Here is a 14,018-nt window from a genome sequence, read left to right as displayed (position 1 = left end):
GGGGGGGGTAAAAGTAAAAGTGGGGGAACAAGCATAAAAACTAGCGAAATAGCCTTCTTAGGGGTCTGCAAGGATGGGTCAGGTGTTTTTAGGATTGCAGGTGCATGTAACTGGTGCGTTTTTCACAATTTTAAAAACTTCACTTTAGAGACTTTAAAAAATGCCTGCACCCATTTTCAAGTACCCCAAATTTGACAGGACTACTTATTTTCATCAAAAAATACTGCTTAATGCCATTCTTCACCACTTTTACAAGGACGCTAATAACAAGGATTTTAAATAGCTTTAGTACCCCAAATAGTTTTATTAGGGCTATTGGAACACTTCTACATTGATCCCCAATGTTAGTGTATCTTTTTAGGGGTTTCAGACTGATTTCCCCCATTCTGACAGCACTTTCCGCCTGTTCTACATTCGCCGCTTGCCGTTTTCGCCTGGTTAGTAATTGAATAGGGCGAAAAGCGGGGACGCGCATGATAAGTTTTCGTGTCCAAAACACGCGATGTAGACGAAAAGTTGGGCAGGCGGAACTTTTTCGCAGACACTAAACTAATTGAATACCACCTATAGAGGGGCACTACCATACTGTACTTCAGATCACAAATAGCAAAATCTTTACTCCATAATAAATTTTACAGGACAGATCAATGTTTCAATTCCATTATGGACCTTAAGGGCCCCATACAATCAGCTGATTCCTGATTGGTGAAATTCTATGTGTTAAAAATCCCCAACATGTTGGATTTCACCAATGCGCCGACCCTGGCATCTGGGGTTCGGCGAATAGGCCCAGTCTATCTCTAGTGTATGGGGGCTAGTCATTACCACAAATCCAATGGAACAGGTACCATCACGGTGTATGGATCCCAGTTTAAATAACAATAAAATCACCAATCACCAAATAATTAACAAAATCAGAGCTTCCAGACACAAGTCTTGCTTTGTCACACATACCAGAAAGTGTACTCTGTCACTAGGAAATAGATCAAAAGTAGCATTAGTGAGTCAGAATCCCGGTGCCAGCATCCCGACCACTGGCATTTTGAGAGTAAATATTGGGGTTAGGATGAGGGGAATGGGATTGAAATACTGTTTAGCCACCGGTTCAAATCCCAACAGGAGGAGATCCTGACGAAGAAAGGTAAGTATCAATGAGTATGACTGTAGTTCGTGTACTTTAATAAAATCAACACCACTGGTTAAGTAACTGGGCTGTTGACAGTTTGAATTATCCGCTGGTGTGTGCCCACATAACTCTGCAATATCAACAGCTGCACACACACATAATTTCAAACAAAGGGGATGTCTACCATGAAGTTGGAATTTACAAGGTAAAGAAATCCTTTATTGTAGTCATTCTATGATGCCGACTAGGGGGCGAATGAAGATGACTGCCATTCCTACACTGGATACTTGTTTCTATTGGCAGGTGCAGCGGTCAGCTGGGCAAGTAGGAAACAGCCCACAGTGGCATTGTCTACTACGGATAATAATAATAATACGGGAGCAGAATACATGGCATTGACTGAATTGACTAAGGAGGCCTTGCACCTCCAAGAAGGGATTGTAATTATGAGACCAGCAGCTCGCAATGGCACTGGTCTAAAACCCAACGAGGGAAGCCCGACAAGGAACTTAAGATAGGTGTTGAAATACCAATGCCGATGCCAGAATACAGAAGGACGCCAGCTCGAACAAGGTAAGTCCAGGGCGTCCTAACTGTTAGCCCTGGGGAGGAGGGTTAGGTTTAGGCAGCGTGGCGGGATTAGAGTTAGATTTTTGGGGGGAGGATAGGGTTAGGTACCCCTAGGGGGGAGGGTTAAGGTTAGGCATCACTGTGGGTGTTATGGTTAAGGACTAAGGGGGGAGGGTTAGGGTTAGGCATGAAGAGGGGAGACTTAGGTTTATGCACTAACGGGGAGGGTTAGGGTGCGGGGTGGGGTGGGGAGGGTAATGGTTAGGCTACAGAAAGGGAGGGTTAGGGGGAGAAGGGGGAGGGTAAGTATATTTACCCGACCTCTGTCGGGATACCAACAATCGGGATGCCGCTGTCGGTATTGTGATAGGAGGCATCCCAACAGCCGGTATTACATAAGATTCCTCCAGGAAAGTTTGAATGAATTGAATGTCATGAATATACAAGATACCATTAACCTCGAGTGCGATAATAGGGGTGCTATCAACATATCATATAGCACCAACCACCGCAGGAGGTCTAAACATATGAGACCACTTCATTCACGAGTGGAAAGAGGATTTCTGGTGTAGTTCACATTACCAGTGCAGAAAACCCTGCAGATTTGCTTATGAAAAGTGTAACATCACACTCACTCAAGAAGAAGAGTGGACTCTAAGTCACATGATATATTGATGTTTTCTTATGTTCCCTCTTTCTGTTACAGGTTGCTACAGGAAAGCTTTGATTGAATGTTTGTGTAACATGGAGAAGCTTGTAGCGAGGAGAGATGTTGAAAGTGAAGAGTGCTATAAAGCAATAAACTGTAAGCAATCGGGCTGTTCCTTGTCTCAGAGCATCCGCTGGACCGCTGGTGTGTACTGGAACTATGTAACACACAACTAACCTATGCACACATATTTCCAACAATCTCCCCTACAGTGCACAAGCAGAAGACATGAGTACTAACAAAAATGAAAAGAGAAAAGTAAAATGAGAGGAGCAGAGAGGCGAGAACTATATTTTCTTACGTTACTGTGCAAATAAATGATTGTATTTTAATGGAGGTACAATTAAAAAATTGCAAATACAATATTTCATATCACAAGGCAAACATAACTTAAATACACTGCAAAGTCTTAATGACTCTGGTATCTGCCACGAGAGTGTGCAAAGTCACCTATAGTTGCATACACATACTGTACAGTGTACAATACTCACTTTATATTTAGAAAGCTGACTTCTACTGCAGTATTTGGTGCTGACCAGATTTCCCATGTACACTGGCTGTTGGGAGGATAATTGCTAGGATAGAAAGGACTTGAAATGACACCAAAGCTTTGAGTCATTAGGCCGCCACAAGTGTAATTCCATTCTGTAACAGCAAACATATATCACATTTATACAAGAAAATTAATATTTCACAGTGTAGTACATAAGTCTCTAAAAAGAAAAATCTATTTTTATCTCCTAGCTCCTAGCACCAGGTATGATTTTACACCAAGTAATTACAGCATAACTATAAATTAGTTTTCCGTCATCATTATTTTTATATTTGCAGTCAGAATAAAGATTAAAATAAGATCAAAGGAAGAAGAATAACAGAGGGCTCGAATGAGCCAGGAGTGACTTAAACCAGGAGGCTGGGCATTGGCCTGGGGTGGTGATCATGGGGTTGGTGCAACCTATTAAATTCTTAGTGGGTGGAGTAGGGACAAAGCTTATTTAAGGCCAGGCTTACAAGCCTGTGGCCTCTTTCCTGGGGACATTTGCCCGCCCTCTCTTACCTTAGCGTTCATTGTCTGTTAGCTATTATTTTGTGTGGCGGGAAGTACGGCTTATCATCAGCCTGGGTGTAGTGTGTGTGCATTGGGTGTGCTCACCTTCTATTAAGTGTGGAGAAGTACTGTACCACCTCTACGGGGGCAGTACAGCCATCTAAGGATGGTATTGTGTATGGTAGAAGGTCTATGCTTAATATCCAAGTGTAGGGTTTGACATCCACAGGGCGGAACCCGCCCCAATGCTGTGTTTTGTTGTTGAGTTTGCATTGTTGGGCTGCTCTGTGTAAGTGCCGTCCTTCCAGTCACCATACAATATTTAAAATATTTAAAATAATTCAATTAATTTTCTTAAATAAATAGCTGACCTGTTTTAAAATCCATTACTGTCTCCGTGTGTTTATTCTTAGATAAGTTTGAAGTGTTTATATTGTTATGGGATAATGATCACGCACACTGGGCACACCTCAGCCGTTACTAGGTTTATGGCTTTCCACATGCAGAAGCAGCAACCCCCGCATTAGCCCTACAGATTCTCACATTAAATACAAAAAATAGACGCGCTGCCACGAAAGCTGCTGGTAACTAGGGTAGTCATCCCCAATAAACAGGGAAACAACATATAATATAGTACCAGCGCTAAATAAAAAAATATATTGAATAGACAAATATGATGGACAGTCCTGTTAATGAAATCAATATAATACAATTTATTAGAATAAAATAAGCACTCTTGTGCAATAATATGATCTCTAATTGGAAATATTGATCATTTAAATATATAAATATGCATATAAAATGGCAAACAATAAAATAAAAACAATGTAAATAAAGTCCACCAATGTCACAGTAGGAATAGGACTCCCTCCACAGAGTCCCAGAATTGTTATTATTTTATTGTTTGTCATTTTATATGCAAATTGTATATATTTAAATGATCCATATTTCCAATTAGAGATCATATCATTGCACAAGAGTGCTTATTTTAGTGTAATAAATAGAATTATATTGATTTCATTAACAGGACTCTGTCCATCATATTTGTCTATTCAATATATTTTTTTATTTAGCGCTGGTTCTATATTATAGATTCTCACATTACAATAAGATAGTATTCCTGGCTTCTGCGGCTTCATATCTAGGAGATTTTTGTGGCCCTTTTAAGGCCCCCTATACATGGTGATATATAGCAGCCGATCTGACAAATTGGTACAACATTGTTGCATGTGTGGGCATGATATCGGCCAGTGCGTGCTCCCATGGGGTCATACATCGCTCCTCCAGATCTTTCTGCATGTTCACTTGATTTGAGGATGTGATGTACGATCCCATGCAGCGGTATGTGGGAGGCAGAGGGGGGTGCTGGCATATCTGGCGGTTGTCCACCCGATCGCTTTGTGTGTGGGGACCGCCTGATATGTCGGCTGTCGGATCGCAAGTCGCATCGCAAGGTGCATATCACACTGTGTATGGGGGCCTTAAGTATGGTAATATTTTCTTCTCAGGTCCTTATCTATTTGGTTTTTATTTTAGATCTAACATACTGTATTTACCAAATCTATGCAGTAGTGCATTCCTTAATGTTTACATAGTGATAAAATACTATAATATCACTGTGGTGCTTAGTTTTATAAACAAATGTAAAATATAGGGAGATGTATCAAGACTTCTAAAGAATTGAGAAATGAGCACCTACCAACTAAGTTCTAGCTAGCATTTATCAAGTACATCCTATAGGTGGAGATTTATTGGTTGCTATGGGCAACTTGTCCACTCTTTAGAAGGCTTGATACATCTCCCCCATACTCTCTTAGTGATCATCGTTTTGTTTTGTTTTTTGTTAATTTAAAGTGACACAAGTAGTAATATATTTTAGTTGCACAAATGCTGCCCCTAAACAATACCTATTGCTCCTTTGCTGACCCTAACAAATATAGGGCCCCATTTAATAAGGAGTTATATGCTTGTTATTACTCGTTACCAATCTTAAATGGGGCTCCAACCAATCAGCTCCTATCTGTCATTTTTCAAACACAGTCTGTAAAGTGACACTTATGCTGGGTACAGGGGCGTATCTATAATGGGCGCAAGGTGTGCGGTGCACACGGGTCCCTGGGTCCAGGGGAGCCCACATCACCCACCCTGGACCCATATAGTTTCATACTTACCCATCCATAGTCACCAGCGTGCTGCTCCGCAGCTCCAGGCCGGGTGCAAAGCAGCAAAAATCACTGAGAAAATGGGGACGCCCATTTTCCCGGTGACTCTGCGCATGTGCTGTACTGCTGTTCCTGCTCATGCGCAGTCGATTCTAGCACTAAGCCAGAATCTACTGCTGCACCACCGCACGAGAGAGGAGAGGGCCTGAATTGAGTCTGCACATGGGCCCCCTCCTCGTTTAAAACGCCCCTGGTTGGGTACACACTAAACGATGTGTACCCAGCACAATCTCGCTAACAATGGGACCCGGTGGGAGTCCCGGCATCGGCAAGTGCATACACACTTGCCAATGGCGGGAGCAAAGGAGCAACAGCAGGGGCGAAGGCAGCATGGTCCCGCTGACGATATCGCCTGCCGGACCTGCAAGCAGGTCTGATGGACAATGTCGCTGACAACGCTTGGGAGCATGCATCATCAGTGACATAGCCGGTACACACTGGCCAATGTGAGCGATATGTCGTCCGATCCGCCAGATCAGACGGCGTATGGTCTGGTGTGTGCCTGGCTTTAGGGGCTGATTGGTTGGAGCACCCTTTAAGATTAGTAACAAGTGATAACACGTATATCACTCATTATTAAATGGGGTCCATAGTTATCATACCTGAATTTCGCCCAGGTACCTATGAATGTGCTGCTCTATGACAGCTCCTTCTCTCATTAAAAAAGTGTGAATGAAACAAAAATAAGAAGGAGGTAAAACAAAATGTAGCACAAGTGATGTGAAAACACAAATGAATACATTGTAATAGTAAAAGAAATGCTATATGTTAAACACCAGGAAAAAGTTTCCTCCAGGAAAATAACAGCAGTTGGTGAGTGGATAGGATGTCTGTAAGAATGAAAAACAGAGTAGGGGCTATCCAAATACCGGGTTCCAAATGCCGGAGCTTCTGATCGTGTTTTTGCCTGAAATATTAAAGAGTGATCCTTTTACTAGCCAAGTTTTACTAGAAAAAAGCATTGCCCATTTAAATTTCAGGCATAACCACGATCAGAAGCGCTGGGGTTTAAAGCCCAATATTTAGTACATAAACCCCCAGGTGTGGCAACGAGGCAGTGCCAGGGAAATAGGAGTTTCAATGCCCTTTTGCAGTTTCCTAAAATGTACATGTATGTTTTTTACATCCCCCTTTACCAGCAGCAGAACTTTAATCTTATCTACCTCAATTTGCATGGCACAATCATAAATTTAAAACATATAAAAATGTGTGACATACGTTATTCAGCGAGCAAGTGTTAGGCGCATTTCCATTTTGGCCTTTATTCATGCAGAGCGTTTGCACAAGGCATTTAGTGAAGCATAAAGTGAACATGGTCCTTGTTATGTACTCTGCGACCAGATGCTGTAGATCATTTGCACAAAATTATACACTGTACGCTATGCAGCTGCATAATTTGTGGTTACTGTAGTTAGTGATCCTATATAACAGTCTGTGGATAATGATATTAAGACACAGCATGAGGTCTAAAAGTAGTCATTTTTCTCTTTATTTGGTTTCTCCCAACACTAAATGATAAATACCGTACAGTGCAGATTGTAAAGCAAAAATGCTCTAATGTCAATTTACCACAAGAGGGAGCAATAAATATAATTGATAGCTACCAAAGAATTACATGCTTAAGTCGAGTACATGGCCCAAGTAACTATATTATTTATATGCTGTATATATCATATTTTGTTTAAGAAATGTAAGGTGGGATAATTTCAGAGACACAGCCTACCATAAAATGGTGTAGACCAATTAGGTACTGCAACAAATACATGAATAATTAGTTATATATATTTCAAATTTGGAGTCAACTGTACAGGTATCAAAATATGTCCCATATCACCAGGGAGTGGGAGACTATGAGGTGATCTTTTTCGGGCTCTGAGCCCATGGGAACCAAAAAGGGAAGCAGAAGAGTGCAGCCATAGACCTTCAACATCAACACGAACCCATACTCTAAAAGTACCCGGACCTGAGAGATAATAGCATTTAAAATTAGGGATGCCCAGACCACCTCCCTGCGTGGATCTCTGTAGGACTTGGAGACGCGTGCCATTGGAAATTGCAAATGAGGCAGACGTCAGATCATTAGCAGAAATGAATGCAGAAGGAGAGAGGTACAAGGCGCATTGATCCAAGAACCCCATGGATATTCGGTCAAATGCCTTTTCAGCATCCAGTGAAATAATTAGGAGGGGTTTTTACAGTATGCTTATTTGACAATGTTTTATGTGACAATGTGTTTGTTGTTGCCCGTTGGGGGGGGGGGGGGTGTTTCTCCCTGTGAGGGATAATGCATGTGATTTTCTTCCTGTGAGTAATAATGTGTGTGTGTCTTTTTCCCCATGGGGAAAAATGTATGTGTTATTTTACTGTGGCGGTCTATGTGTGTGTGTTTTTTTTTCCGGTGGAGGTCTTTTTTTCTGGGTTTTTTCCTGTGGTGGCCATATAGTGTGTTTTTTTTCCCATGGGGAACAAGGTGTGCATGTGTTTTTCAGTAGGGGAGCAATGTGTGTTTTTTTTCCTGTGGGGGACAATGTCTGTGTTTAATAATTAAATTATTAATCCAGTTTACACCGGCTGTAATTGTATATATATTTGTATATATTTTTTATGTGTATGTAAATAAATGTTAAGAGTCTGATTGAGAGCGCTTCTATATTTATTCTCTTTTGCTTCAATTGTGGGTATCCAGCGTTTCCCCGATAGAAGCAGCAGTCAGTCATACCTGTTTCCACCATATGTTAGCGCCTGAATGTATTGGATTTTTGTTATTGGACACTGACTGGGGATGGCGCAGACATGGTGGTGGGTATGGATTTGTGGTGCTGCACAAGGGACACAGATATTTCTAGTTACACCCCTGGCTGTTATTGTGTGTAATAGAACCCAAAGATCAGACAACATAATAGCATAAGCTTACTAAAGTTACTAGTAGTTCCTGTAGTGGAAGTTTCTGTAATAGTTGTGGACACAAATGAGGAAAAGCATCAGCCATGGAGCATACTAAATAGACATTACTGTTATTTCTATAGTTTAAATAGGAACATATAGATGTGTAATAGAACTCAAAGATCAGACAAGAACATATCACAACTCACCAGTAATTCCTGTAGTAAATTCCTCTGTAACATATGAGGAAAATCATCAGCCATAGAATGTGTTTAATAGACATTACTGCATATCTCTAGCCACATACGACCCAGGAAGAGACAGAGTTAATATAAAACTATTTACATTAAGGGCTCTATTTATCAACATTAGTTTTACTAAAAATAAAAAAAGTGAGATGGGGGGTATTCACACCCTTTTCCCATTACTTTAGTTTCACATAAATTTACTAAAGGGCAATTGGAGTAAAACTCGTACAATTCTACTCCAAACACTAATTATGACATATTTTTAGTAAGCAGATCACATTTCCCATAATTGTAATGGGAATGTGATCTGGCCGAAGTTACTAAAAATAAAATGTGAAAAAATGCAGAGGAAAGCCCTGTGATAATAACGCCACCTTCAGATAGTGTTATCCAGGGTTTCCCCTGGTTCCCCGACTCCTGCTCTGCTATAACAGGCAGAGCAGAGCCGGTAGCCGGCCCCAGTGATCAGCTGGTTATTCGTGCTCCGATGATGTCCTGTACTGTGACCCTGGTCAGCTGCTGCATAGAGCAGCTGACCGGGGTCACAGTGCAGGATGGGAGACCAGCTGACCGGAGCCCCAGAGGACCTCACCGGAGCACCAATGACCGAGGGTAAGTCAAAGTATGGGGGGTGAAGTTGCGGGGGGTTGTGGATGCAGTCGCAGGGGGGTTAGCGGGGCCAGGCTGTGCATGCGCGGGCACCTTCTCACTGTATTTTTTCCGAAATATACAGTGAAAAGATTGCGGAGGGGATTCGCACGCACAAAGCTTAAATCGCAAGCTCTGTCCCTGCAAGGGCTTTTAAATAAATCCCTGTGATGTTTCCTAAATTTGCAAAGCGAATTTAGTTGAAAATATCACACTAAGACCGCATTTTAAATGCAGATTGTAGTAGGACCCTTAGTGATTATAAATTAACTCCTTCGCTACTGAGTCTATTTTGGCACTGTTTGGGCTGGTCACTTTCCAACATCAATAACATTACATTATTTATGCAGTACGCACACAAATTATATCTTGTTTGTTATCTTTTGTTTTGTCTTTTCATATTACTCTGAATTTCCTATAAATATGCAGCAGTATCATGCATGTCATAAAGGAAAACTCCACCCAAAAAAGAAAAAGAAAAATTGTACAAGGACGTAAAACAAAGACAAAAAAACAAGAACAAGCTATGCTCCATTCACTGGATTCACCTAAATATATGTTCTTGGGAAAGGAGCACTAATGCCTGTTCTAAGTAATCTGAGTGGCCCCACCATGGCCTTAACTGTGTGGAGTTTGTATATTCTCCCTGTGCTTGCATGGGTTTCCTCTGGGTGCTCTGGTTTTCTCCCACACTCCAAAAATATACTGGTAGGTTGATTGGCTCCCAACAAAAATATACCATAGTGTGTGAGCATGTGGTAGTGGGATGGCTCAGCTGGGCCTGATTGGGGGTGTCCTGTACTCTGGATTTCAACCCCAGTATGATAGGGACCTACCCTCAGAGGTTACCTGGGTGCTTTGGGTAGGCCCATAACCTTGGCCATGATTATGCTAAAACCTCTATGTATTGCAAAATTCTGTTGGATAATGTATTATATATAATTAATAATGTCGGAGTTGTGCACTTGTACTTTTTCTTCTTGTGTTTGCAACAATAGTCTCCACAGGTAGCATCTCCCATTATATATATATATATATATTCAGGGTGTGCAGTCTATGGCCACCTTTTCTAGGGAATATAGAGTGTAAGCTCCACTGGGGAAGGGACTGATGTGAATGGCCAAATATTCTCTCTGTAAAAGCACTGCGGAATATGTGTGCACTATAGAAATAACTATAAATAAATAATAATAAATTATTTTAACATAAATGACCAAAAATCTACAAGTCTACAGACAATACATTAATCAGGGGCCAATTACTATAGGGCACTCCAGCACAGAAGACCCTGTACCAAAACTGAAAATGTACCTTAAAGCTCAAACCAAATAGGGCTACAAAACAAATGTATCCATGTAGTTATATAATTTGGAAACTGACTGTTTATATAATTCAGACTATTGTACACTGCCTTATTGGACACTGACTGGGGATGGCGCAGACATGGTCATGGGTATAAATTTATGGTGCTGCGCTGGGTACCCAGATATTTCTAATTACACCCCTGGCTTTTATTGTGCGTAATACAACCCAAAGATCAGACAACATAATATCATAAGCTTACCAGTAGTAACTGTAGTGGAAGGATCTGAAATAGATGTGGACCCTAATGAGGAAAATCATCACAATGGAATATGTTAAATAGACAGTACTATTATTTCTCTAGTTTAAATAGGAAAACATGTATCATATACTGTAGATAGAACCCAAAGATCAGACAAAAATATATCATAACTCACCAGTAATTCCTGTAGTGGAATCCTCAGCAACAGATGTGAACTCTAAAGAGGAAAATCATCAGCCATAGAATATGTTATAGAGACATTACTTTAATTCTATAGTTAAAATAGGAAAATATGTGATATAGTGTGTGTAACTAAAAGAATAGATAGGGAGGATACATGAAATGATTTGGAGTAGCGACTATGGAAGAGATTTATCAAAACTTGGGGGTAAATTTATTCATTTTTTTTGTTCGCCTGGCTATGTCGGCTGAACCCCACCATGGGGGGGCCGTATGCATCTTTGCTATGGGGCCCCCAAAGAACTAGTTATTCCCCTGATACCGCAGGTAAGTGCACAGCATAGCATAGCCTCGAGCAGCCATTATTCCTACAGCCAGACTGCCCCATATGATTTTGGGGACATTTAAAGGCATCACAATCAATTTCCAGCCAACAGAACGCTCACATCGACTGTCTCTCCTTATTCTATTCATTTGGGTATTTGGAGTTAGATTTCCGTTTGATTTGCAAAAATTAAGGGTTCCTATATTCAACTATGGGAAAACATTGATGTTTTACCTATATTCGATTTTGAGTGAAATTCAGTTTTCTGACATCAGATTTTGGCTTTAGTAAATCTCCAATATCAAAATAGAATGGAAATCGAACCAAAATCGAATGGCAAATCGAACAGAATCCAAAATCGATCTTTAGTAAATATACCCCCTGGAGAGAGATAAACTGTCATTTTTCAAACACAGCCTGTAAAGTGACAGGTAGGAGCTGATGGTTGGTACTTTCTCTTTCCACTTTATCTCCCTCTAAGCTTTGATCAATCTTTCCCTAATATCAGAGGGACTTATTACATATAGCTAGACAGAGATGAGACAGACTTAATACAAAACTATTTATTGGAATAAATATTTAATATCGGCGGCGGTTGAAATCCCAACATGAGAAGCCCGACAGCAAGAGATCCCGACGCCAGCTGGTAAGTATCCTAACCCTCCCCTCTTCCCCTCCCCCTCTAACCCTAACCGTCCCTTGGGGGTGCCTAACCCTAAAACACTCTGGGTTGTGCCTAATTCTAAGTCCCCCCCCCCCGGGGGTGCCTAACCCTAACCTTCCCCCCAAAAACCTTCCCCTAACCCCGCTACACTCCCTTAACCTAACCCTCCTCTCCTCCCCCCCCCCCCCCCCACAGCTAACGCTGAGGACGGCCCGGACTTACCTCATTCGGGCTGTTTTTCTCTGGCATTCCAGAGTCAGGATTCAGATAGGCGTCGCTATTTTGACGCCTATCTGAAGTCCCCTGTCGGGCTCCTCGTGTCGGGATATAGACCGGCGGCATTTAGTCCACCGGTCTATAAACTACATCACCTATTTATTACATTAAGCCATTATAAATTAACACTTTCGCTGCTGAACTTAGACACTTTTTTGGTTGGTCAATTTCCAACATCAATATTAGTAAATTATTTATTCAGTACCCACACATTATATCTTGTTTTTTTTGTTATTTTGTTTCTTATAATACTCTGAATTTCCTACAAATAGCAGTATCATGTGTGCCTTAAAAGGAAAACTCCACTCAAAAACAGGAAGCAAAAATTGTACAATAACTTAAAATAAAACAACAAAGCTATGCTCCATTCCCTAGATTCATCTAAATAAAATGTTATGGTTAGGCACCCCTAAGGAGGGTTAGGGTTAGGGGGGTTGGTTAGGTTAGTTTATACTTACCTTAGGGACGATCGGGATTTCCAGCGCTGTCGGGCTTCCGCTGCAGGGCTCTGCTGTTTTGTTGGGCTGCCGCAGCCGGGAATCGAACTGCCGGTCATGCGGCAGCCAGGATCCCATACCAAATGCGTTATTTTACTGTGGCGGTCTATATGTGTGTGTGTTTTTTTCCGGTGGAGGTCTTTTTTTCAGGGTTTTTTCCTGTGGTGGCCTATATGTGTGTTTTTTTATATGTGTGTTTTTTTTCCAATGGGGAACAAGGTGTGCATGTGTTTTTCAGCAGGGGACTAATGTGTGTTTTTTTTCCTGTGGGGTACAATGTCTGTGTTTAATAATGAAATTATTAACCGGTTTACACCGGCTGTAATTGTATATGTATTTGTATATATTTTTTATGTGTATGTAAATAAACATTAAGAGTCTGACTGAGAGCGCTTCTATATTTATTCTGTTTTGCTTCTCTTGTGGGTATCCAGCTTTCCCCCGATAGAAGCAGCAGTCAGTCATACCTGTTTCCACCATATGTTAGCGCCTGAATATATTGTATTTTTGTTGTTGGACACTGACTGGGGATGGCGCAGACATAATGGTGGGTATGGATTTATGGTGCTGCACAGGGACCCGGATATTTCTAGTTACACTCCAGGCTATTATTGTGTGTAATAGAACCCAAAGATCAGACAATAGAATTTAATAAGCTTACCAGTCATTACTGTAGTGGAAGGTTCTGTAATAGTTGTGGACACAAATGAGGAAAAGCATCAGCTATGGAGCATACTAAATAGACATTACTGTTATTTCTATAGTTTAAATAGGAACATATAGATGTGTAATAGAACTCAAAGATCAGACAAAAATATATCACAACTCACCAGTAATTCCTGTAGTAAATTCCTCTGTAACATATGAGGAAAATCATCAGCCATAGAATGTGTTTAATAGACATTACTGCATATCTCTAGCCACATACAACCCAGGAAGAGACAGAGTTAATATTAAACTATTTATTACATTAAGGGCTCTATTTATCAACATTATTTTTACTAAAAAAAAAAGAGAGATGGGGGGTTTTCACACCCTTTTCCCATTACTTTAGTTTC

General features: G+C 40.9%; 1 pseudogene; it reads right to left on the bottom strand.

The window, feature by feature from the left end:
- LOC148501479 (scavenger receptor cysteine-rich domain-containing protein DMBT1-like) overlaps positions 1–14,018 on the bottom strand; it is a 73,581-nt pseudogene that overhangs the window by 44,992 nt on the left and 14,571 nt on the right.

This window comes from Taudactylus pleione, unplaced genomic scaffold (genome assembly GCF_031769625.1).
Source record: "Taudactylus pleione unplaced genomic scaffold, aTauple2 ptg000518l, whole genome shotgun sequence".
NCBI lineage: Eukaryota > Metazoa > Chordata > Amphibia > Anura > Myobatrachidae > Taudactylus > Taudactylus pleione.
This window is presented reverse-complemented; position numbering and strand designations above follow the sequence as displayed.